The sequence below is a fragment of the Chenopodium album genome, chromosome 1, assembly GCF_948465745.1.
Source record: "Chenopodium album chromosome 1, dcCheAlbu1.1, whole genome shotgun sequence".
In the NCBI taxonomy this organism is placed as follows: Eukaryota; Viridiplantae; Streptophyta; class Magnoliopsida; order Caryophyllales; family Amaranthaceae; genus Chenopodium; species Chenopodium album.
Genome location: NC_137834.1, coordinates 78,795,970 through 78,822,947, shown reverse-complemented (window position 1 = coordinate 78,822,947; position 26,978 = coordinate 78,795,970). Strand labels below are relative to the sequence as shown.

Sequence of the window (26,978 nt, the reverse complement as noted above, 5' to 3'; positions counted from 1 at the left end):
TTTGTTCCAATCGATGTTTGTAATATAATTCTCCAAAGGCTCAGTTAAATATACCCCCATTTAATACACTGTCCAATAATTCCTATTTTCCATTATGAACGAGACAACAAAGGACATCAATAAAGAACAGTAATAAAGAATGAAGAAGAGTAGTTAAAGGTGGAATAAAGAACAGGGATAGAATAGAGAATTTTTTAGAATAGAATTGAAAAGGAGGAAACTTCGTAGGATTAGAAAGACCCAAAGGAATTAAACCTCAAAGGGAAAGAGACACTAAGCAAGTGTGCATGCTCACCACGTGTGATTAAGGGGAGCAAAGAGTTAAATCAGCTATAATAGTGGGGTTAGTCAAGAACAAACCTTGACCACTACGTATAGCTTTAACAAAGGAAAAAAAAGGGGGGGGGGAGGAACCCTTGAAAAACCTTGATTGGTAGAAATAGAAGACTACTTGGCACAATTAAGGTGAAGAACCAAGTATAAATCGACACAAATAGTAGGCAGTGTTAGTACAGGAAGATCTTTGCACATAGCTTTTAAATTCTGAACAATATGTATTGATTAAAATTCTGAAATAATTATGTTGGAGTGATTGTAATTTATTTATTTATTTTATTTCTTTTTTGTATTCGCCCTACGTAACTTGATTCTTGATTTTATCTCAATATTAAGTAGATTGTGAAAACTAGTTGCTATTACTGATTTGGTATGTGGCGCAATTATTAGTGGAAGAAAAGTCTATATCTTGGTTTGATACTTCATTGTGGATGTCACACGTATTGGAGTCGTTAATACGTTGATGTATGTTAATATGTCATACATACACTTAGCCATATCACATAGCTTCTTCTTGTCCCTACACATCCAATACCTCTATCAATGTGTTTTATTGTATGTGATCTAAAAAAGTTTACATAATTATCCTGAGTTCATGCATTGTGCTACCTTTATGGAATTTTGGGTCATTACAAATTATTATTAGTCATGTCAAACACAACTCAAAATTTAGTCTTTTGTTTTTTATGCCTAAAAGTCATTAAGGTCTTGCTCATAATTCTTCTACCGAATTTTTAACTTGCTGCAGTATTTTTTTTTTTATCTGACTTGATGAGTGATTATCTAACTTCTCTTGGCTACCTGGCTATTAGTAGCCATAATGTATCTTTCATTGATTTTACACCATAATAAAGCATCTTATATTAATCTACTAGGGCGGTGCTACACGAGCGTTGTGTGCGAAGCAATATGGTGTTGTTAGTGTGTGAAACCGGAAATGTGATATCTTTTGGCTAATGTGTAGGTTTTGTTTAAATAATTATGAATTAATGAAAATTAATTAGTGAATGTACATGTTGATAAATTGAATTGCATTAATAATTAGTGTTTGTACATGTTTTTTGAAAGACTTAAATGTATAATTTATTTATTAGGTTATTAACTAAATTTTTTGTGAATGGTTGAAAGTTTAAAAAGTAACTTGTAAAAAAAAATCTTATTTTATATTAGTAAGTTATTTAGAATGCTTGTATATGTCTTATTCTTGCATGAAAAACGTATGGCCAAATACATACGATTTAACATTAAGGTGTTGTATCTACCTTATACTATTGGTATACGTTATGATGGGTTACAACTGCACCGTGTAATGAATGTATAGTACGTGTAGCTTAGTAAGCAAATATCTCAAACAAAATTATTTGCACATGTCACGTTGTTAATGTAGAATAATAAGCATTGTCAATAACAAATAATCGAATTGAGCGACATTCTGTACACCATATATGCTAACTTGCTGAGTCGTATGTCAAGTAGGAATAATGGCTTTCTTTAGCCTCATGGTCAGAATGTTACCTTTTTTCTAAAATGATTAATACTACGTATTTAATTTTATGTTATACTGTTATAGTGATTATATAAACCGTTTACCTTCTTTAGTAACCTTTTAAGTGTTATATTTCATCAAAATTTAACTGAACACATGACCTCTTAAAAGTTATAACTCTCTCTCTCATATAAATATTTATATACATTTATAAATTTGTGATGTTCATAGTTAATTCATGCTTGCATATAAACCTCTTTCTTATCTTTTCATTGATATAATCTATTATGGCTAATTGGCTATAGAAACATAAAAGAAGCAATTAGTTAACAATTTAAAACTATTATACCATAAGGTTAAATTTTTTTTTTATTCTAAAGAGATTATTAATAAATTTGTTTTTTTCATGACAAACACATAAATTTGTTGATTAATTTCACTAATTTCTCTCCATTCCCTCCTTCATGGACAATATGTCTCTTCCACAATTAAACACTAAAAACTGTTTTTTTTTTCTACTGCTCCCTACCTCACCCTTCCTCTGTTGCCCTAAGGGTTTGAAATTATAAGTCACACTTGTTCCCCCTCTAACTCATTCCTTACTCTATTGCCCCAACCTCATTCACTCGCTCTTTTTTTTTAACTCCTAAATCATAATCTCTTCGTTCCCTTTATTAAATGGCTTTGAAAATTTATGGATATACTTGTTTTTCTCTCTCGCTATATTTTTTTTTTTTTTTTTTTTTGTAAATTTGCAATGTTTATAGTAATTTCTACACTAAACAGTATCAAACTATCAATGTCTCTTTATTGCATATATAACCATTATTTAGAGCTTGCTATGATATGCAACTAATACGTGTAATCTTAAGTGTATTAATGTATTATTGTGTAAATTAGTAGCAAAAGGGCTTGTAAAACTAGTTAAAATCAAGCTCTGTTATTTTGAATATAATAGTAAAACAAAATTATAATACAAGCATACATCCAAAAAAAAGTGTAGCTACAACATTTGTGGCTATAAATCTTGATGTAATGTACATCAATTTGATGTATACACTAAAAAACAACATGGTGAGCTATATATATCTTGATGTCGTACAAGCAACTGAGCATCTGCTAGTGCTCTAGTGTAAGCCATTTCACGTCTGATAGACATTAAATTGTGCTTTGATGCAAATTTTAATTCAAAAGCAGTATCTCAGTTGTAGCTATTGATCATATTACCTCATATCATTTTCACGATAGCCAACATCGATCTAATCTCCTAGATTCTATATGATCTCTCATCCATCCTAAGTTGTGATCTCATATCTATAGAGTAAAAGTGCACAAGGGTTACAACATAGATGTGGATTGCGGTTATTGATGTAGAGTTTTACCAGTAGAAGGTAAACAAGTAAGATTATTGTCAGCTACCAAAACATGAAAACTAATAAACCCAAAGCATATGTAAGAGGAAAACTCAATCACCTCTTTGACCTCTCCACAAGCCCCAAATATTAGATGCAGTTCCTCATTTGAAAGTTGAAACCGATGGATCCAAATTAAAGATTACTAATGTTCCCTGATTGATACCCTTCTCAGATGGAGATCCTAAAAACTTCAATGAATAGAGAGTAACTTAAGATCTTGAAAGCCTGCCGAAAGCAAAAACAGAAAAGTACTTACAAGGGAAGAAAAACAGTCATAATGTGATATCATAACAAAACCTCTATGCTTGCATGTTGTATTCATAAACAGAATGAACTGATCAACAATCAATATATTCAGGATCGAGATAGAAATTCCCAACGACAACTCCTCGGACAGAAAAACATAGTTAGTAGCTGAAATAGCTATTCTAGAATTCCACCACAAATGCTAAAGCATGAACTGAGTATCAAACAGAACTAACAGCCTCATATCAAACTATATGGTACAATCACATTATTCCACTTGGATCAAAGTATACAAAAAAGTAGCTGAGCATTTTAATAGCTTTATAAATATGAAACTAAGAGTCCAATCAAAGCACTAAGGTATCCTTACTTACAAAAACCAAACCAAAATTAATTCTATAAACTAACTCGGCCACAAAAGGCCCATAATTATCAATCAGATTTACTCTATAGAGGCTAGTTACTAGTATTGAACATCAATATAAATTTACAAAGAACACTATAAATAAATTGCCATTACCCGATTTTGATGTTGCCAAGTACTCCCTCCGTTTTTAAATACTTGCTCCATTTCTATTTTTTGCACTATTCATTTGTCCTACTTTGACTAATGTTTGTGATTTATACATAAGAAAAAATATAGTCTTGTGGGTACTTGTTGGAATCATCTCAATGAATAGATTATTAATTTTCAATTGTTAGAATTTATACTTATTGATAATTAAAGATATTAGTGATCAAATATTAGCATCGGCATGCGTGTTCAAGAGAAATGGAGCAAGTATTTAAAAACGAAGGGAGTAGTATTAAACTTCCTATGTCAATACATGCAAAAATGACTATAAAGACATTTAACAGTATAAACATCTCATATATCAATTGATTTCCCAACCATTTTAGGTAAATCTCACCAAATTATTTACTCCATCCCTTTTTAAATACTTTGCTTCACTTTCCATTTGCGGCCGGTTTTAAATACTTGCTCCATTTCCTTATTTGGAAAGCTTTTACAATATTTAATCAATTTCTCTCACCTAGTGGTCCCAACATATATTCTCTCTCCTCCAATTCTCTCCACAACTTTTGCTTTCTATGATTTTTTATTCTTCCACCAACCCCACTACCTCCATATTTTATTACTTTCTCTAATTTCTCCTAAAACTCCGCTCATGGAGAAATGGAGCAAGTATTTAAAAACGGAGGAAGTATTAAATAGGGATAAAACATACTACATATATAAAAATTTTGAACTTCAGAAATAGAAAAAAAAATACCTGAACCAATGAAAATAGGAGTCTTAAATGATATTTTCAACAAAAGGAACATCATAAACAAGGTTCTTTAGCAACATGGGATCAGCACCAACTATTCCCACCAGCTCTTAACACAACAATTCGCCTCTAACTTGACAAACAACGGTCCTTCCCTGGTACAATCAACGATCAATTTACCCTCAGGGCTAATAGTTAACCGCCCTACAAGAGGGTAGAAATTAACAAGAACCTAAGACAATGATTCGCTAACAATTTTTGCATCATCCGCATCTCCTTTCTCTAGTGACATTCAAAATTTCGTCACATTCAATTCATATTACTAGTTTTCATTAGGCACGGGGTGGGCAACAAAAGTATATATTTTTTAGTATGTGTAGGGAATAAATTTCAAGCGTTAATCCCCTATCTTGAACCCCACTGTGATCATACACAAAAGTACGGTGGCGTCCAAAAGGGAAGAAGATAGACCAAAAGAGTCGCCAACAAGTTTTAGGAACTTGTAAACCGTTCACGAGGTGAAGGTTACACCCCTTAACGATCCAAGAGATCGTCAACTCCATAAGGTCTAGAACCAAATAAGGGTTCGGGGATGAAGGTACAAATCCAACCTAAAAGAGATTGAACCTGCCCTAATAATAGGCCTCTGCTTTATTCTGATCGTATTCATGTGCGCTTTTTAATTAACATACAATCAATAGGTTTAACCCTAAACCTGTTTATCTATGTTGGTTGAATATTAATGCACAAACAAACTATTATTGGCGATCACTTGAATTATAATCAAATTAACCCTAACAAGATTATTAATTATCTTATTAAGCGCGATTACAAGTACAAATTCCCTTTAAACATGCAATAAAAGGTGTGATCAAGCAATAAATAAATATAATATCAAGCAACAATAATAATAAACAATATCATGAATAATAATTATAATTATAACAATAATCAAAATAATAATAATCATAATAATAATCGTCATATTAAAGTAATAATCATAATCATGTTCATGTTAATATTAAAGCATAATAATAATAGCAAGATCCTAGGCATGATACTAACAAGATTAATAACAAACCCTAGCATGTCATTAAGCAATAAAAATCAAATCTTTAACCCTAACATGATACTAACAATCATAAATATTAGGAAGAACATAGGAAGCATCGTAACAATCATTTTTAATAGTAAAGCTACCCTAGACATGATACTAGGAATATCATAATAACAACATAAACATGATTTCTACATCATAATATCAATAAAAATCATTAAAGTACTTACTTTGATGCCTCGTACCTCTTTCTAATAACAAAATACACACGTTAGTAACCTCAAAGAAAATAATAAACAAACAATTAAATTCAATAATTGAAAAAGAGATTTGGGACCAAACCCTCAGAAATTAAACCTTTCACGTCTAGGGCGAAGGCAACTTCGAATATGGCTAGGTGTTTCTAGATCTAATGAATGCGGAATTTTGTATGTAAAAGCAAGTTTAGAAAAAAGAAAGAAAGAGAGAGATGGTGAATGATTAAAGAAATCTTGATGAGAATTAGCGAATGATTAAAGAGAATGAGAGAGAATTGAAAACTGGTTGTAGGTGAATCAAAACGGAATTTTTAATACGTTATTTATAGAGAAATCAGCCAAAAAGGATAAATTAACAAAACAGAGCATTGGCGCACAGAAAACAGAGTTGGCGCCAGCACCAGCTCATTGGCGCCAGGCCTAACTCCAGGCGCCAATGTCTGGCGTCAGGCGCTAGTTCTGTTTTTGACGCTGACAGGGTAAAGTCGTATCCCCTAATAAAAAATAATTACCTAAATCACTAACTAAAGTAGATAGGGAAGTAGGGTCGATCTCCACAGGGAAACAAGTCTTTTTACTCCTAATTAATTAATATAATCTAAATTATTTAAGTAACCAATATTTATAATTAAGTAAGAAACTAAACTACTAAGGTTGAGAATAAGAAGAAAACAATATATGAAAGGATCTAGGGCATAGGTTCACCAATAAATAATACTTCAGGGTAAAACATAGTAATCAATCATTGACATTGCATAATAACATGATTAACAGGCTCTCGCAATTTATTAATCAACATAGATCTAACAGGCTCTCGCAATTTACTAGATCTAAGTTCTTATTGAAAATAGCCTTTAATATCAAATTAACATCTGCTCGATTCATCAATTTAATATTGCTATACTTTTACAAGCCGCAATTGTAAAACATTAAAACAATCCAATAAGAAATTATCATGCAATACCAATAATCAATAATAGTCAATCATCAATGCATCAATTAATCAGATTGTAAAGGGCTCTCGCTACGTATTACAATCACACAATTAATTTACCGGTATTAAATCTCATCTCTCGAATCTTGACTTAACCATTTATAAATTAACTTGCCTATTGAAACTAGACCTAAACATTAATTCTCATCTCTCGATTCTTGAATCAATATTGTCAAACTCATGCATAAAAGATAGGCCTAATCTAGTCACAGAGCATTAAATCAATCAATAGGAAATCAATCTAGCATTGATAATTAACAACAATAAATTACCCCTTCATATTATTTATTAGATCCCCATAAACCCTACAAATAAAAATACTCACAAATCATCATGACTAAATTAATCAAATAAATAAATAAAAGCATAATCAAGGGAGTAAATAAAATAACTGAAATTAAAGGGGAAGAAATTGTTACCAAAAAGTAATCTGGAATTAATGGAAGAATTAAGAGCAAAAGTTTAGAGAGAGAATTCTAAGAGAATAATTAAGAGAGTAAAGAAAAGTAAGTAGGAGAGGAAGAGAAGAAGAAGAAGTCGTAAAAACGTATTACGGAGGAGTATTTATACTCCGTACAAAAATCCTAAGCTAAAACAAATTAAAACTACGTTAATCGTCAACTAATAAAACACGCGCCCGATCGGGCGAGGCACCGCCCGATCGGGCGCGCCTTTTTTGACTCTAATACTAATCTCGCGCCCGGACGGGCGCGTCACCGGGCGCCAGACTAAGCTTCTCCTGCCCGGCCGGGCGCGCCTCCGGGCGCCAGCCTTTTTGGCCGGGCAGCTCATTTGGGCCACTATTTGGACTTCGATTGGGCTCCAATTCTTCGGGCCAATCTGAGTTTCCTCTTTGGGTCTTGAATACTCGGTCCAAATGCCCTAGTATCACCTATACCGAGCCCTTAATCACCGGTTCGATGGCTCTAACCGGCCCTGGGCTATAAACTCTGGTCGTGCTTCTCCAATGCTCGTGATTGCTCCAAAATATCTCGGGAAAATACTCCAAAAGCATAGATCCCTGCAAAAGTCAACCAAATCTACGAAAACACTAGAAAAACACCAATTAGTAATAAAAGTGGCTCTAAAGAGCCAAAAACACTACTAATTATGACCAAGGGACGGGGGTAAAATACAATATAAAATAGACACATCAGACGCGTTTTCAAAAATCAGATAAATTTGCCGTACTGGAGGATAAGATCGTATCTTTCCTCAAAAAATGCTCTTTGATTTTAATTAAAACTCTGAAAAGTCAACAAAAGTCAATTTATCAATGCTAATTAAATTAGGAATGAAAAGAACCTTCTAGAAGACTAAAACCATTCCTAATGCAATTAGGAATGATAAATCATATTAGGCCCTCCCCTAGATCATTGGGCCGCACATAAGGCTCAAACCGGGTCCAATTTGGTAAATTGGCAATAACTTCCTCAATATTCATCGGAATTGGGCTTATAATATATCGTTGGAAAGCTCTTGTCAAGCCTCACCCAACTACACTACTATTGGACCCATATCATGGACCAACCAAACTGGATTGGCTGTTTTCTTAAAATAAGTTTTCAAAAACAGAGAGAAAAGAAAAGAAATTAAAACTTATCCGCAACACTAGACTTTCCACACTTTCGCTTCATTCGATTATGATTCGACACGAAAGGTACTCATCACCGGGTTTGGTTTTGGAGAGACACAAATGGGTGTCTACAGTATGACATCTGTCAAACCAGATATATCGATTTAAGGAGTTTATGCAATAAGTCTATAACATCTCATATGTTGCTAAAAGAGAAGAACAGACCTATAAGCACAAGATTCACATATGCATACTATATCGTTTTATGATAATAGCGGGGAGGGAGATGTGATTGGAAAATTATAAAGATTTTCCTTTAGAAGTTGACTTATCATCCTTATGTCAAATTGCTACCTCAAGCCGAAGGCCTGACAATGAATTTTACACAACTGAGTTCCACCTGCCGGACTTCCCAAACATTTCATTCCCCAAAATGAAAAATCGCAAGTATTGAATCCAAGCCAGCAAGGCAACACTTCTATCAACTTTTATGATCCTAGTAATAATCTTGGCACATATAAGTTATATATCCAATTGCAACTAATTTCAGAAGAACAAAAATCTAGACAATTGTAATAGATCACCATAAGGCCAAACCCATCCAAGTGTACACCCATAGGTTGACAAACCGTAGGTCAACAGTCAAGAAGCGGCTACCAATAAAAGGACAGCAGAAGCAAAGAAAAGGAAAACAAGCAACAAGCCTTAACAATGTCTGATTATGGTTTTTCCTTTTTAGTTAAGGAGTCACATGTATCCATCTTTAGTCTTAGATGTCTTGAGTATAAATAGTAAACTTAGTAGTGAGATTAGGCAGAAAATTGTGAGGAAAAATTGGAGAGTTGCAACCTCAAATTGCTAGGAGATTTGTAGCCTCAAGCTGCTGAGAGATTCATAACCTCAAGTTATGGCTATCCTTACGTAATCCAACTTTAATTAATCAAATGTTCAAGCTTTCAGCCTTAAATTAATATTAATTGTGCTTAATTAAATCAGTAGAATCCAGTCTATAACAACAATATACTCTCTTCAACAGCTAATAACAAACCATTGAAGATAATTTTCCTTTTCTTTCAGAACCATCTTGCAAGAAGCATTCTAAGCAACTGCATAATTAAGCTAAAGTTTAGGCATTTTAGCAAATCAATAAACGGAAGCCAAACAATAAACACAATGTCACACTAATTAAACAATCAAAATAATTTGTTTCATCTCCAAACAAAGCCAGAACCTAATTCCTTCACCAATTGCATAAATTAACCACAACATTCATTTTTACAAACCAAACTCCAGAAAATAGACAAATCAACCCAATGTCACACTACAACAAAGTTCAAATCTTTCGCTCTCAAAAAACAATCTTTATGCAAGAAAACAACATATTTACCAAAAATTGACAGAATTAAACGAATTTCTAAAGCAATCCAAACCTTAAAATTACTTGGGAAACATCAAAATAAAGCACATTCATCATAAACGACAAACTCCTATTAGCCAAAGCAAATTCATCTTAAACAACAAATTCCTGGTAGCTAAAGCATATTCATCTTAAACGACAAACTCCTAGTAGCTAAAGACGTAGCAAACGCAAATCTCCCAACAATCTTAAGCACTAAGACACTAACCCCCAACACCATTGCATCCCCAAAAAAGAGGTTGAACAGAACCCAACCACCCCAGATGAAGACAGAGAATGTCATGACAACAGAGACGTCCGTCGCAAAAGTCCAAAAACAAGAGCCATTACTCAATGATTATAAAAATTCACATTAAACCAACCTTTATAGCGCCATCCATGGAATTAAATTAAGATAAACTGGCATAAATTATCATTATCATCTTCTTCATCAAAGATTTTCACAACAATCTGGTGAAAATCACTTGGGGATAATTTCAATTCCCAAATAATAACAAGAAAAACCCAATTCAAACACAAAAGTACAAAACCCATATAAAATAAATAGATTAAAATAAAAGTATAATCAACAATCTTTACCCCTTAAAATCAACAATCAAAAGGCTTGAATAATCAGGAAAAAAAAAACAACAAAAGAAATGTACCTATTGCGTTCATAAAGAAGGAAATCTCTTATCTTAGCGAATTTCTTATCAGCTTTATTAACCAAAGACCGGTAGATTTCAATCATGAGTATCCCACTATTGTGTTGCGCCATTTTATAGTATCATTCTCTTCTTTCTCTCTCCTCATCAGACTCAATTGTCCACCTAGAAAAAGGGTCTAACAGATAGAGAAAGAAAAAGCCTCTTACAAATAATTCAACATACCCAGAATTAAAATTTTAAAAAACAATTAAAATGAATACAAACCAGTAGAAGAGTGAAGAACATGAACAACAACAACAAGAAGATCTTGAGGTTAAGCAAGGTCATCAATACCAGAGTCGTCATTCCAGTGACCAATACAAAACTAATATATTCATCAATTCATTTTAACATACTTAAACTCAACCTAAAAAAGAAAAAGAATTAACCTTCAATAGCTTATCTAGGAGTCTTGAATTCCAAACTAATGCTCTTCCAGAACCTGTTTCCTCCTTTCTCGGGTCGCTTTCCCTTTACAGTTTTCTTCAAGCTGCAATTTCCATAATATTTTTAAAATAGGATAATTTAACTTAATTATTTAACAAAATTTAGCATTTTACATAAATGGATGATTACCTCATAAACATTTTGCTGCTTCAAGGCCTTCTCGGTCTGTTTTACAAATAGTGAAATGTAAATTAATTATATGATAACATAAATTCTATAGGATTATATAATAAGATCAAAATTCAGTAAATCGAAGTAAATGATATGTCTTCTTAACCATGCCATATTGTATTTGAAGTCTCATCTTCTCTCCATTTCTTCTTTAGGAATATTTTCCCAGAAATTAGGGTTTTCACATTAGATAAATTAATTGAAAATCCACAAAATTAGTTGGTACTTAATTAAATCAAAATTTACCCATAAAAAAAATATAAAAAAAAAAAACCCTTTCAAAGCTCAGGTTGGCAAAACTTTTGAAGTTCTTGTTGGCAAAACTTTTGAATCTCTTGTTGGCAAAGCATGCTTCATCTCCATAGCCTTCCAGGTAAGAGAAATGCAAGAGAGAGAAAGCGAGAAAGCTGAGAGAGGATCAGAGGAGTGAGAAAGTTGATGCATTCAAGCTAAGTTGAATTGCTAGAGCTCTGAAGTATAGTAACTCATCAAGCAAGAAAGGAGAAAGAAGAAAATTCCAAGGTAAAGTAAGTCAAAATGATTCATAAAACAAAGGAAAGGAGGAAAAAATAACACATCACACATGCGGTTACTGTTCATAAGGGAGAAAAGTGAAACCTTTTAAGGGGTGAGGATATCTCGCATCTTTATATTTTTAATATCTGTTTATTGAAGTTTTAGGATTAAAATACCACACTAAAACCCCATCATAGTTCCATGTTGCTCTCTGATAATACTCTTATAATGGGTTTTTCTTGTTTTGCGGTAAAAGATCATATATTGATCCATTCTTTCTCAGTATGCACATATATACCCAGACTCATTGTATATCAACCTCTTATCTGCATCTGCATTGTCAGCATCATCACTAATATAATCAGCACCATATGGATTGCTGGATGCTGATTCCCTGGTATTAAAAACAATGTTTTCTTCAGGTGTTAGATGCAGCTCGAACCCCCCTCTTGTAAAATTAATTTCTTATAGACTAGAATGGACCTCTTCGTTTAGTTCCATAAATTGAGCAAGCAGCAAGGTGTTTGTAGGATGGCTAAAGCTCTGCAAGCAAAATTGGGTCTTTTTTTTGCTAATATCTTTTAGGAAATAATTCCCTGAATCAATGAAACCGTAGCTTACTCCATGATGAGTGCTTAACTCATCAGAAGTGCTCTGTAATCGGTTGGTTCCTTGAAAATCATTTAGAACTAGACCGTTGTTAGCAGTTAATGACTCATGTTTCTTTTGATTTTTCTTGGATAGGGTGGCCATCATTTGCATACCGAACAATTGTGTCGTGAATCTTGGCATACCATATGGCAAGCGAGAAGAGTTTGCTACTGTTGGTCAATTGATGGAAGCCGAAAGCAAAATAACCTAAAGTTGAAACGATGTAGAGCCATTGGCGGTGGCAGATAGAGATTGGCACTTTGGCAGCAATGTGTAATGTCAGTATGAAAATCAGTACTGCAAAGAAGGTAAATATGCACAAAAAGGGCTTTAGCCATTGCTTGAAGATGGTGATTTGAGGGTTTTTGAAAGTTTCATATTGAGGAAAGAGGTCGTTATGAACCAAATTAAGCTAGTTGTTGAATACAAAAGCATGGCTAACTTAACCTACTCATAGTATCAAGGCGGGGTTGACAAAGCAATCATCGGAGGCGACAGGGGTGGACGGTCTATCCGCCTTTAAGTGGTATTACCAGCCATTCTGGAGGAGCTGTTGATTTAGCAATTTTTAGTCTTCATCTATCTGGGAATTAAGTAAATGATTTCTGCTGTATGTAGTTTACTAGGTCAATCATTGCTAATTCTAAAGTTGGAAAGTACCCTAATTCTTTTTTTTTCTTGTACTACATTGTTTTCTCTCTTGGGTTTTATAGCTCAATTTAATCAAACACTTATTTGGCAACTGTTGTAAATAATTAGAGACAAATATTCCGTGTTGTTTACTATGATCGTATTTTTGTACGAAATTTGGACATTTTGAGCAATCTAGTTCTCTTGTGAATACTTTCATGTACTTTCATGTATTAAAGTTAATAAACTTATACGGCAAAGTGGCCTTGTTCCGGCTGATGAATTATTTGACATGAAATATCAATTCAAAAGCAACTATATGAGTGATAATTGTTTTTTTTTTCCTTGAAATGATTATTAGTACTGGTAAATGTAGGCCAAATTCTTCAGTATTTTGCTTGACTATTCTAGAGAGAATGAGAGACCATGAAAAATCAATGAGAGCAACAGTAATTTCAAGTCTTAACATGATTGTTTGAAAAGTATAATGCAATTACCACTCATAGCTCAAATATATTTCATACTTTAAAGCACAGTATAAACCTAAAGCTAAACCTCAAATAGATTACTTACTTTATTTGCTAGATAACAAAGCAGCACTAGTAGAATACTATACCCAGTTCTCCTCGTCCAATTTTTGGGGTAGATAAACATCGTTGATGTCGGAATACATAATAGAACTGTGAGAAGGTTGGAGAAGCATAAATGCCATGAAGAGAGGGCGGTCCAGGAGACGTTGAAGCTCATCCTTCCATGCTTCGTTCTTGGTGAAGGTAGGAATGGTCAAGATTCGATCAAGGACTGCTTTGAAATTGGTCTCACCCTGCTTGAACGCGTGAAGCTTGAAGCATTTGGCATGAGCGTCAATGTCAGAAGGCCTGAGGCCGAGCCACTTGATGTCAATAGAGGCATCTTCATTCACACCCGTAATCTTACATTCCTTGGACAGATCCCAGCCGTAGTGAGATAAGACCTCCCGGGGGGGAGCAGCGAGGAAAGTTAGCCGGTCAAGATGGTGATGGTCCAAGTCCGTGATGGCAATGAAGGTTAAGCCAGACACCGACTGGGCAAGCTTTCTGAGGAACAGGTAGCTATTTAGGTCCCAACCCACCTTGACTACAAGGTAATCAGATTGGTGTTTGACCAAGAAGGGCTTGAGTGCGTCTATGATACCTCGATCAAAAGCCAAAAGGACTCGCTTACAGTTGGTGGTCAAGTTTATGAGCTCCCATACACGATATTGCAATTGACCACCAGACCAGGAGAACAATTTTTAAGTACAGGGATCTTGCAGGTATCGGCCTGAATGTGGCCTTGGACATCCAATTGGCTACTGAAGGTGGGTAATTGGTAGGTCTCTTCCTCAAACTATCAAAGTGATCACCATCCCAACCATCCCAAAGACCCCCACTATCCTCCAACGTGTTGTCATCAGCATCGTCCTCGTCAAGAGTCTCCAGATTAATCATCAGCTAAGGTGGACATTTCTCCACCTCTTTAGATATCTCACACATACCTGCCCTTCCACCACTAACAGCTCCTCTAGCTGCACGCCCTCGAGGGGCACCGCCTCGTCCTTTACCTCTGCCAGCACTTTTCTTGCTCTTTTTGATACCATCCAAAGACATATCCAAAGCCTTATCCATAAGGACAAATATTTAAGAGAAACATATGCTTCCTCAAGTGGGGTGATTAAATCTGAAAATCCACAAAAACAGAAATTTAGTTCAATAGTACAATGAATTATCAAAAAAACCCATTCATAAAATCATAACTAAATAACATGAATTGTTATAAATCCCATATCTAAGTCTGAATCACATAAGAACGATAATATCCACAATCAATTACAACAGAATATTGAACTACATTACAAACCTTGTCCTGGTCAAATTCTAACAAATTCCCATAAATCTGGGAGACTACATTGATTAATCGTTCAGCAGAGAAATACTATAATGCATACAGCTTAAAAAAACACAAATCATCATCAAACACAGAAAATTAAAATCAAAAACAATAAATCGACCCTAAATAAACAACAAAATCAAAAAAACAAAAAAACAAAAAAAAAATCAATCAAGAATCAACGAAATAACAAACAACAAAAGAGAGAAACCCTACCACAGAATCAACGAAGCAAAAAGAAAGTTAAACGTCAAGCGCAGTAGAAGATGGGCGACTTTCTCTCTCCTCCGGGCTCTGTGTTTCTCTCTCTAAAATCTAGAGATTAATATGAGGAGATCTCTAAAGTTTAATTATTACCGTGCATGGCACGGCACTTATCGCGGGAGTCGCTTTTATTGCTCCGAGTTTGGGTAATGGGCCACCAATGTTAAGCTGGTAAACCAACCCATTAACAAATTAAAGTTTTTCATACGGGTGGGCTGATCCTACCCTATGTAAACTGAAAACAAAAACAATGTCAAATAAGTCCTTCATTATACTATATGTTTCATTATAATTGTAACTAGGTTAAGTGCCGTGCCATGCACGGTAATAATTAAATAACAAAAATTATAAAGAATGATGTTAATTTAACAATAATTTACCAAAAAAAAATATTTGTAACAAAATAATAGTCTTTAATTAAGGATATTGATGGTTAAAGTTGTGTCTCGACAAATGTGCAAATCCAACTATAACATATAAAAAAAGGAAGAGTATTATATAATAAAATAATTTTGTTTGGTTGTTCTTATAAATGTTATGCATAATTTTTAAGATCTATACAAAGTATGCTACCAAAAATTTTTTTTCTATTTTTAATTACAATAAATTTTAATTTAGAGGAAAAAAATTGATAATATTTTAATAATCTTAGATAATGATATACGAAGTATTTCAATGCCTTAATTTTAATCTATGTTACTATATTTGTAACTAAAAGATTCCTAGTATATAAAATATATGTTAAAAAATAATAAAAAAAAAAAAAATTAGTTGAGTATGATTGGATTAAATGTGTTGGCAAAATGGAAATAAGTATTATTGTAGGTTATTGGAAGTCATTCAAATTTGGCAAAAAAAATAAAGAAAAAAAAACGCGGGAAATTTTTTAATGACATCATGACAAGTGTCACTTTAGATTCGCTTTTAGTATAGATTAATTGATTGATTGATTGATAGTAGAGCTTGTACAAATTTTAGGAAATTTATAGGGTATAGGTCATAGGTTGAATTTTATAGTATACGGAGTATAGTATCATTGGTGGAGATTTATTTAATTGTTAGTTAAGTAATATAAAGATGTAAACCACATACCTTAGGAAAAATAGTACAACTTTTACAATCAAAATTATAATTTTTCAGCATGTTCGGCATAGCTCATACTCTACCGCTTCAATCTTGACGCGAATATTGATTTTCAATGCTTTTGCATCTTTCCAAATAGAGACTCTTGCATTACGTTGATGTTCTGATTGTAGTGTTTGATGACAAAACCTTAACCAATGTGATTTCGAATCACCTTTCCGACTATTAAAATGAGAATCGTAAACCCAAAAATTGAGATCAAACTTAAATATCGGGAAGACACTCTCACAAATGTAGAAAAAGCAAAAAAATTGAATTAAAAAAAGTCGAAAATAGTCTAATTTCCAATTTTTCTATCTCCGTTTGTTGGGATTTAATTCAAGTGCACAATAATATTAAAGGTTATACGAGTTTTCATGGAGTTTCACTATTTTAAAATTATGGTATTATGTTCAACATAACGTTAATTGCGTGCATATGGACCTCAAGTGCACAGTAATTTTATTGTGAACCTAGTCCACACAAGTTTTTTCCTAGATTGAATTTAGTTTGGGTTATATTAGGTCGAGTTGAATCGAATTGAACAATGTTAACGCGCACTCGGATCTCAATTTTTTTGGTTAGGGTCGATTGCAGTTGTTATAGGGCAAACCGCGCTTTGGATTGTTTTATGTGGAATGTATGCTTAGTTTGAATTAGAGATATCGAATCTTTAATGGTAGTACATATCTTGAGTTCTCTTTTGTTAGATTGGAAGTCGGATACTCGGACTTAGCTTGGTTTAAGTTGGTTTATTGGATTGGCTAACTTTTTGATAAACAATAGGGCTAGTATTTTGAAACTAAAAAAGATAATTTGTGTTTTGTAGAGCCCAGTATTATGCAGAAATCTTTTGATGGGCCTTATTTTTCCAATGTATAAGGGCAACCAAGTGGGCCATGATGTATGGCTATTTTGGAGTGTGCTCTGCAATCCGGATGGAGCTTCAGCAAAGCTATCAAACTTCAAAAAGATTTCAGTAATTAAACTACCCAAACATGGATTACTTCAAAATAATGTAGTACGTAGTATACTTTTTCCGTCTTTTTTTACTTGCAACATGTATATTGTTTGTAATGTACATTTACTTTAATTACATCTTGTGAATAATATTTAAGGAAAAATATAGTCATATAAATCTTATTATCTTTGTCTCAATTGTACTTTATATAAAAGTGAATTTTGGAAAAATATAGTAATATAAGGCCCTGTTCTCTTCAACTTTAAAAAATAATATTAAGTAAAATAATTTCAGTTCAGTAAAAATAAGTTCAGTTCAGTAAAAATAATTTCAGTTCAGCAAAAATAAGTTCAGTTCAGTAAAATTCAGTTTTATTAAAGAAGAATTATAAAAGAAAATCAGTAAAAATAATTTCAGTTCAACAAAAATAATTTCAGTTCAACAAAAATAATTTCAGTTTAGCAAAATTAATTTAAGTTCAGCAAATATAATTTTGTTTGAGTAAAAATAATTTCAGTTCAGCAAAAATAAGGTGAAAAGAACGGGCCTTTGTTATTTCGGATGATATACTACAAGAGGGGGGGTGAATTGTAGTATGTTCCTAGTGCCTACTTTTCGCGGAATATAAAACTGATTGCTGTTAGGAACTTAGACAATGCAAAGCGGATTTTACGAGGAAACCATCCAGGGCCCAAATGGAAGTAAAACCTCGACCCTACCTTAGGGATTTCAAACACAAACCACTTCACTATAATAGGGCAAACACCAAGTTACAACCTATTAGACACGGACCTTTATTTCACAAGTTCCTCGCTGGACTTGCTACTTGATAGGACCCTATCCTACCCAATCTAAGCACCACACTTAAATTCACTCGTACCACCAAAGCACTACATGTACTGCCAAAGTACTAAATACTTGTACCACCTAAGTACAAAACCACAGCTTCACCTAGAAGCTTACACAAACTACTCGTACTATACAATTATAACGAGAATCCTCACGAACTCTCACACCCCAATACATATAACACTCAAAACCCTTTTTCCCAATTACAAGATCTCAAAGAATAACTCTAAATACATACCAATGAATAAAGAGATAAAACTAATATGCTGGACACTCGAGATCTGTCTGGAACTTACTGGACGAACTGTAACTGGAACCTAACTGGAACTTCGACTTGGAGGTTTGACTTAGCTTCGTGGTGAAGGATGAAACCATTAAACACGACCACTAAGCTCCATCAGCCTCGACTTTGAATGAATACATATGAGCATATTTATAGTACACCCAAATTATTCTTTTCGTAAAAGATAAGTTTTATTAAAAGATATAAATAAAAGATATTTTCCAAAAATAAGTTTTCCATAAATATATCTTTTGTTAAGAATATATTCTATCAATAATAATAAGATATCTTTACCATAAAATCAGATTTTATCTAAATCTTATATTTTCCAAATATACTAATATATCTTTTAACAAAAGATATACTTACCATATCTTTTTACAAAAGATATACTTGTCATAAAATTAGATTTTATTTAAAACTTATTTTGCTGAAAATATTTTCCAAATATAACTTATCTTTTTCCAAAGGGATTTATTAGAAAATAAATATCTTTATTCTGTAAAATCAAATCCCTAAAAGATATGCACGTATTAGGTAAATATTTATATTATTAATTTCGACCTGCAACCTTTAACGACGTGCAGACCTAAGTTCCGATTAGGTTTCGGAACTCTGACAGTCTCTGAGTTCCTGACAAGTCAGTAACTCTAATTTCATTGACTATCATGAGTTCACCTTGGTTCTTTAGACTTGTTCCAGACTAACTTTTATGTCCAACTTAACATACTTACATGAATCCTAGAGCGATATACTACGATTTCTTCGTCTTCATGTTGTTTCTTTGAAACTCTTGTTCTGGAATCTTGTAGTATTGATGTATTCTAGATCTCGAGGCAAGTTCTTGTTAGGGAACTTAGATAGTTCTTGTTAGAGAACTAAGTTCCTGTTAGGGAACTTAGATAGTTCTTGTTAGAGAACTAAGTTCCTGTTAGGGAACTCTTCATGTACCTGTTAGGGAACATGGAACTCTTCATGTACCTGTTAGGGAACATGCTCCGGATTTCGTGGGAAAGCCTGCCGAAAGTTCCTTCTTGATCTTGTTAGATAATACCTTCAGGTTCCTTCGTGGTTTGGTTCTCATGGGAGAACCTGCTTTAGGTTCATTCATTCTCTCTTGTTCCTCTTGAAGTCTTCTATGTTCCAACCCATTGACTTCACCTAAGTCAGTTCCTGTCTTCACATAAACACTTAAGAGAAACATTAGATTGAAGTTTGTTTGTCATAAACAAACTTCAAGTGAGAGAACTAATTAAACTTAAAGCTTATGTAAATACTCCTACACATATACAACTCATGTATACATAGTATACTTACCTCATGAAGCTAACTTATGCAAGCACCTATTTACATAGTTACCTTCATGGTTCCTTAGCCATCATCATGCTTATCAACCACAACACTCATCATTGTTCTTGTTCTTCTATTGTTTATCATATATTGCTTAAGTTCCTTATATACTTGTCATTGCTCAGGTTCCTTGTATCATGTTCCAAGTATAACTTGTTCTTTCTATGCACAACTTAACAAATACGTTAGATAGATAATCATCATTAGTTTACAATCATCAAAACCTTATTACTCAACAGCCTTAAATCTTATTATCTTTGTCTCAATTGTACTTTATACAAAATTGAATTTTTATAATTTTACCAAAAGCGATTTGTGTAGATAATGTTATATCGCAAACTAACTTCTTATTGCATTAGTATCAAAAATAGTTATACACACACTTTCCTTAGGATTAGAAGGTTTTTTATGAATAAACCGCTAATGTTTCATTGAAATATGAATTCATTGAAATATGAAATGTTTTCTTTTTTCAAGTCACAATATGAAAATGTTTTTCTCTTTCTCTAGTCACGAACTCGAGATTACTTTCATTTTCATCGTACTATTATCTTATTCTAAAAGAGGTTTTATTAAAAATAAAACTGCTAATACCAAGTAACCAATAATGTAAACAAAATTTGATTTTAAATGATGGATATCAGTCCATGAGATTTTATCAATCAACTAAGTCATAATCCACAAAATGAATGTGGTATGGACACCTTTACCAAAATGGGCAGGTATATGAGTAGAATATTCTTAGTACATAAACTTCTTATAACATTATTGAACTGAATTATTGGCACTTCATTTCCACTTGTGATTCTTGTGGAACAATGTGTAAGAAAAATACATGACATTATATTTTGATGAATTGATGCCTTGGAGTAAATTAAACTTGTGGCATTATAAGTCCACATCTTAATACATGCACTTGTAGTTTCTAGTAGCAAAATATTTATAAAATCAATTAATCATATATTTATAAGGTCCCTAAAAATGGTCCCAAAGCATAAACAACTTCTTTGTTTTATGATAGAATACTTAGCATCAATTTTGCCATAGGGAAGATTCTCTTCTTTGACTTTAAGTGCAGATTCTCTGTTACTCAGAGGATATTCCATTTATAAGAAAAGAATAAGGATTTTTAGTGCATAATTTATGGATTGTTAATTTATTTTTTGGGAAAAAAAAATATTAGATGTATTAATATTGAATTTTTTTAAAAGAAAAAAACAATTCGTTCATTGCATGATTGATGATTCACTTGTTGGATCAAAAGAAGAGAGCATTAAAAATATAAATTTGTGTTATTGTATTATTTGTATAGAGTTTGATAACATCGTGCATGACTGCATGGTGCATGCATGCTGTTAAAATTTTTGGGATTTTAACTTCAGAGTACTTTTTTTTTTAATAGAGTACTTTAAAGTCTGAAATGAGCAAATTTCATCAAATGAGCAAAAAGTTAATTATAGGTGCAATTAGCTCTAAGTGCGCTCGGGTGCAAGATGTAGGTGTTTGCAAAATAAAATAAGGTGAATAATTTAAAAAATATATACAATTATGTATGGAGTAACATTTAACATCATGCCATTAAGTGTTTAAGTTAAAGCTTATTTTCAAAATATGTACTGAGTACTGAGTATATATTTAGAATATCATTTGCTAGGGTTTTGACTTTGTCACATTAAAAGTACAACCAAGCACATATATATAACACTAGATTAACTTTGGTTTCATGACAATACAGTGATAGACACATAAAAATAAGCCATATACTCCATATTTATTTATCTAATCAACAATAATGACAACAAAACAAATAAAAAAAAAATAAAAAAATAAGTGGAAATTGGTCAAGAAGCATAATTTTTTTTGGGAGCCTAAGGGCCTGTTTTGATTCACTGAACTGATTAGAGCTGAAGTGAACTGGACTAAACTGATTGGAGCTGAATTGAACTAAACTTAAATGAATTGTTTGTGAGAGAAGGTAATTAGGTTTTGAACTGAACTTAACTGAACTAAAATTAAGCTGAAAAGAACAAACCCTAAATTCTACATATTGATTAAATTTCCATTACCAGATATTACTTAGCTTTGAGATTGTACAAGTTAACAATCTTAATATATTGTGGAGGTAAGCAAAACCGAAAGGGAGTAATTCAAAATTGGTGTTATAATACATCCTGACCTTTCACTCATTTTGCCTTATTACTCCGAATTTATTTTGTATCTTTTATTTATACCCAACACATTATCCACTTCATTCTTATACACATAGATTTTTTAGTGTTTAGAGAGCCACAAGGGCGGGGATGAGAATCGATCCCAGATCTCCTTAAATCGGGAGAAAAGCTCTGCTCACTTGAGCCATATGTCACTCTCATCCACTCCTTATATATACATGCTCGCCACATCAACAATTTTTTATCACCAATTTCTTAAATTCTTGTGAAAATACTAAATGTCAAGTATAAATAGACACGGGGGTAATATGTATGAAACACTATAATAATGTAATAAAATTCAAATTGTATTTGCCTAAAAAAAAAAAATAATAAAAAATCAAATTGTATTGCAATCTTTGTCTTGATGATATATATTTATATACCTGTTATTAGACGGAAGCTTAGACGACATATATTGCTTTAAAGGCCTGTTCTCTTCAGCTTAATTTCAGTTCCTAATATCCTTTTCTCATAAACAATTCATTTCAGTTCAGTTCATTTATTTTCAGTAAATTAAAACAGGCCCTAAGTTAAATATTTCGGATAAGTTTTGTGTTAATACCACAAATTATACATTGATTGGATTTTGGAATAATGTTTTAACTTAAATGCCAACGTTTGCTTATGATATAATTGATAATCATGAGTTGTTAAAACATTGTAATGGCAAGCTAATTTTCAAAATAGCTTTCTATCATATGCGAAGTAAGATTTCAAGCTAATTTCCTTTTAACCTAGTTGCTACTATCTAGCGTGTTATTAAATGAGTCTCACTTAATTATTAAGTTTTTTTTTTTTTTATTTATTTATCCTATCTTACTAATTACCAATCTATCAACTTTAAATTTTTTTTTTTGCACAAGCAAATTTGCTTGGCCAAGCTAATTGTATATTTTTTTTACTAATCAAGCTAGTAGTTAGGGACAATTTTTGAAAGTTGCAAGCAAGTCCCAATTTACAACCATTAAACAATTATTGGAGTACAATTTTATTTATTTATTTATTTTTTCAATGTTGCTTGTTTCTTTTTGTTCTACAACTTTCTTTTTTCCAATGTTATTTTCTTTGATAAATAAGTATTGATAAATTTACAATTGGTACACAAGTTTAAACTTTAATACTTCATCGATCTTTAAATTTCTTCCTATTTAGGGTGTGTTCGGCGCTAGGTTTTGAGTAGCTTTTAGATAGCTTTTAGTGGTTTGACCAAGTCAAACCACTACTCAACAAAAAATGTGAGTGTTTGGCAAAGTAATGGTTCAATTAGCTTTTAGTGGTAGGGGTAGCTTTTATTAAAAGCTAGGATTATTAGCTTTTGAAGTTAGAGGTAGCTTTTGAGGTAGCTTTTGAAAATTTAATGTATAGTTTTAAAAATAAAATATTGATTCTTAAATGTAACAACTAGTCAACCACTACTTTACCGAACAATCATACCTAAATTATCTTTTTTCACAGCTAACAACTACATACACAGCTCACAGCTATCTCCACAGCTACAGCTACCTTCACAGCTATATTTTGTCGAACATGCCCTTAATTAGAATCTTTCAGTTATTAACATTTTGAGGGAATTTTCTATATTATTCCCATTTATATATATATATATATATATATATATATATATATATATATATATATATATATATATATATATATATATATATATATATATATATATATATATATACATATATTATGTGATTTTATTTGATTCATTTCAATCAATAATACTTTATGAGTTACATAGTGTGCATGCATAAACTATATAAGTAAATGTACCACTAATATTGACCAGGTCTTATAATTTAATTTGGACAAAATTATGACAATGTTTATGATAATTAGGTTTTTGGATGATTATTGGAGAGCATAAAAAGGGAATGAGGGTAAGGAAGGAATAAGAGTGCAGAACAAGAGGGCAAAGTTAGAATTTTCAAGTAAACATTTTCCTTTCCTCTTTTTTTTAATAATAACTACTTCGTTTAATTTCATTTTATTAAGGAAGACTACAAATATATGACATCATTAACCAATGTGAAGCAAGACATTTATAGAGTATATAGTGGATATTCTCCTTTTTATAGGAAGGTTTGAAAGTGTCACACAATCATCATATTCAATAATGATATTGCATATGTGCTCATACAAAAAGTAGGAAGGATAATATAATACATCACAATTGCATCAATGCATGTAATTTACAATCAACAATTATTTAATTAGGCAATAAAATGGTGAACAAATAGAACAACCTTGTCTACACAATGTTTGTTTAGTGTGTTAGTAATAAAATTAGTGGAACTTGAAATTCCCAAATAACCATTTCCATTTTTGCTCCCTTCTTATCCTAAAATTGTTGGGCATTTTGAAATATCCTTCTCTTCACATTTATCTTCTTTTTCCTTTTATTCGATTGGCTCTCAAAATTGTATCCAACCATCAATTAAAACCCTCAATGATCATCCTTATCCTATTCTATCCAATTATATAGAATTAAATTTGGTTGTAATAACTTACAAGTAAGTGTTAAATATAATGACTACTCTTATCTATAATGCTACCATACAAATCTCTATTGCTCCTAATAATAGTTATTTTTTAAAGTGTGTTTATTCTTTATCACGATAAAATTTTCTTAGTCAATATCAATTAGAAAAATGGTATCAACAACATATGCTATTAGTAGGAATAATACCTAAATTTTATGCTAATTTTTGTTTCTAAATATAATAATACGTGTGAATGTCAAATAAGAATAAACACCTTTTCTTCTATATTCAAAACAAAAAAATAAAAATTGTACTTTAAATGGATAAAATGCCGAAAGTGATTAGATTAATAGCACTTGAATTAAATTAACATAGTTCCAAAGGGTTACACATTGACATATTATGATATTTTCTTATCCGATCCCTTCTTAGTTCTTAGTATGCATGCAAAAATATCAAAACGGCTTTTCTTCAAAAATAGGCGTATATAAAATTATTTTTATATGATATATTCAAAATACTACTATAGTCTTATCCATAGGAAACTTGTAGAAGATTGGTTCAAAATATCATGGAAAATACGTACGTTAATTGCAATCAAGGAATTCACCTGTTTTTCAAACTTTGAAAAAAGAAAATTTCATGGGAAATATCTGACAGCAGTAATGGATAAGGACAAATTACAAATATCATGCTTTTGTAAGCTTTGATTGGTTAGTGTTATCCAGCTAGATTATTATTAGTAATTCCACCTAATGACAATTAGGATTAATTCCACCTTTAATGCAAAAAAAGAGTGAGTTTAATTAAGTGGCTCTACAAGATTGTTGGAGCTATATTGTAGTATTACTAGATGACTACATACGTAACCATTGCATATGGTAATTGCAAATTTTTAATCAAATTCTTGACCCTTCTTTACTATAATAACATGATGTCACGACCAGTAGATATTTGTGATTTATGTGATGTCAATTAGGGATAATAATCTGAAGTGATTACGTCTATTATTGCATTTAAAACACTCATTGTATACAAGCTTATTTCTTGAAGGAATTTATGTTTAATTGGCCTTATCCCAGTACTAATTAAAGACATTTGAAGAAGCGGACATTTTAAAAAAAAATTTGAAGGGCCAAAATAAACTTGATACCAAATGACTTTTCAAAGAAAGAATTATTGAAGCTAACAAAATAGTAGTGATTTGTCTATCATGTGCTTTATTCGTACGATATTACATCTAACCCGAATTTGCTCACATTAAGACTACAATCTTAAGATTTACTATAACAAATAATTTATGCATGAAACTATGTTTATTATATTATATTGTAAAATTTTATAGTATATAGCCTGGAAAACATATAAATCCAAGCTCAAATAAAATAATTATTAAAGGGCATAGTTTTTTTAAAAAATACATTGGCTCTTAGTTAAGGGCAAGGGTCAAATAATTAAGGTACCAAATTAAAACAAAAGAATCCTAATTTTATCACTTCTATTCTAAATAATGTAAGCTTCCCAAAAAATATGGGAAGATAAGACCTAATCATACGCGGCGTGAGCAAGTGAAAGCATGCTTGCAAGATTCTCCTGCCTTAGCGGCACGGCTTCGTACGTGATTCTTCAACACTTTTTTCATTTTTTTTATTTCTAAAATTAATTATTATAATTAATAATAATGAAATTAATTAGAGTATATTCTTTATGAAATGAATAATGCCTCCTAACTTATACCCAATTTGGCCAATTAGCACTTAATACTATTTGCTAGTTGTCACACAACACACTCAAATTTAAAAACTTTAGTAATAGTAGTATGAATTAAATAATTATCAAGTTGGTCCAAGAAAATAGAGAGACAAAATTATTTGATCATATTTCATATAAATATATATGAGGAGACTAGATGATAATAGAATTTAATTGACTTACAAAGTAAAATAGTACTAGCATATTAATAAGTAATAGCCTATATGATGAGAATACGATAATAGATTCACATTTAAAATACAAGTTATGCACATCACTACTTATGCTAATACTTCCATGCATAAAGGGCAACGATAATAATAAATAGTCTAACCAAGGTTTAGCCTAATACTTCGTATGTATTTAGTCACATATTATGCTAATCATTATTACATGTATTTAGTCATGTAATATGCTAATCATTCTCATAATCTTACATGTATTTAGTCATGTAATATGCTAATCATTCTCATAATCTTACATGTATTTAGTCACAAATAACAGTAGTCCAAAAAAAAATGATGAAAGAATTAAACAACACTGATTTTCAATTTACAAATCATATAAAGCCTTACATAAGCACGATATATCTCGAAAAGGTATACAACTTTTAAGTTAAAGGAATATTCCA

General features: G+C 31.9%; 1 protein-coding gene across 1 annotated transcript in view; it reads right to left on the bottom strand.

Annotated features, from left to right (window-relative positions):
- Positions 1-15,357, bottom strand: part of LOC145558156 (THO complex subunit 4C-like) — a 69,736-nt gene extending 54,379 nt beyond the window's left edge. The window contains exon 1 of the mRNA XM_081619310.1: positions 15,281-15,357. The gene's annotated coding sequence lies outside the window, so the exon portion shown is untranslated. The remainder of the gene's footprint in view (positions 1-15,280) is intronic.
- Positions 15,358-26,978: the final 11,621 nt, after the last annotated feature.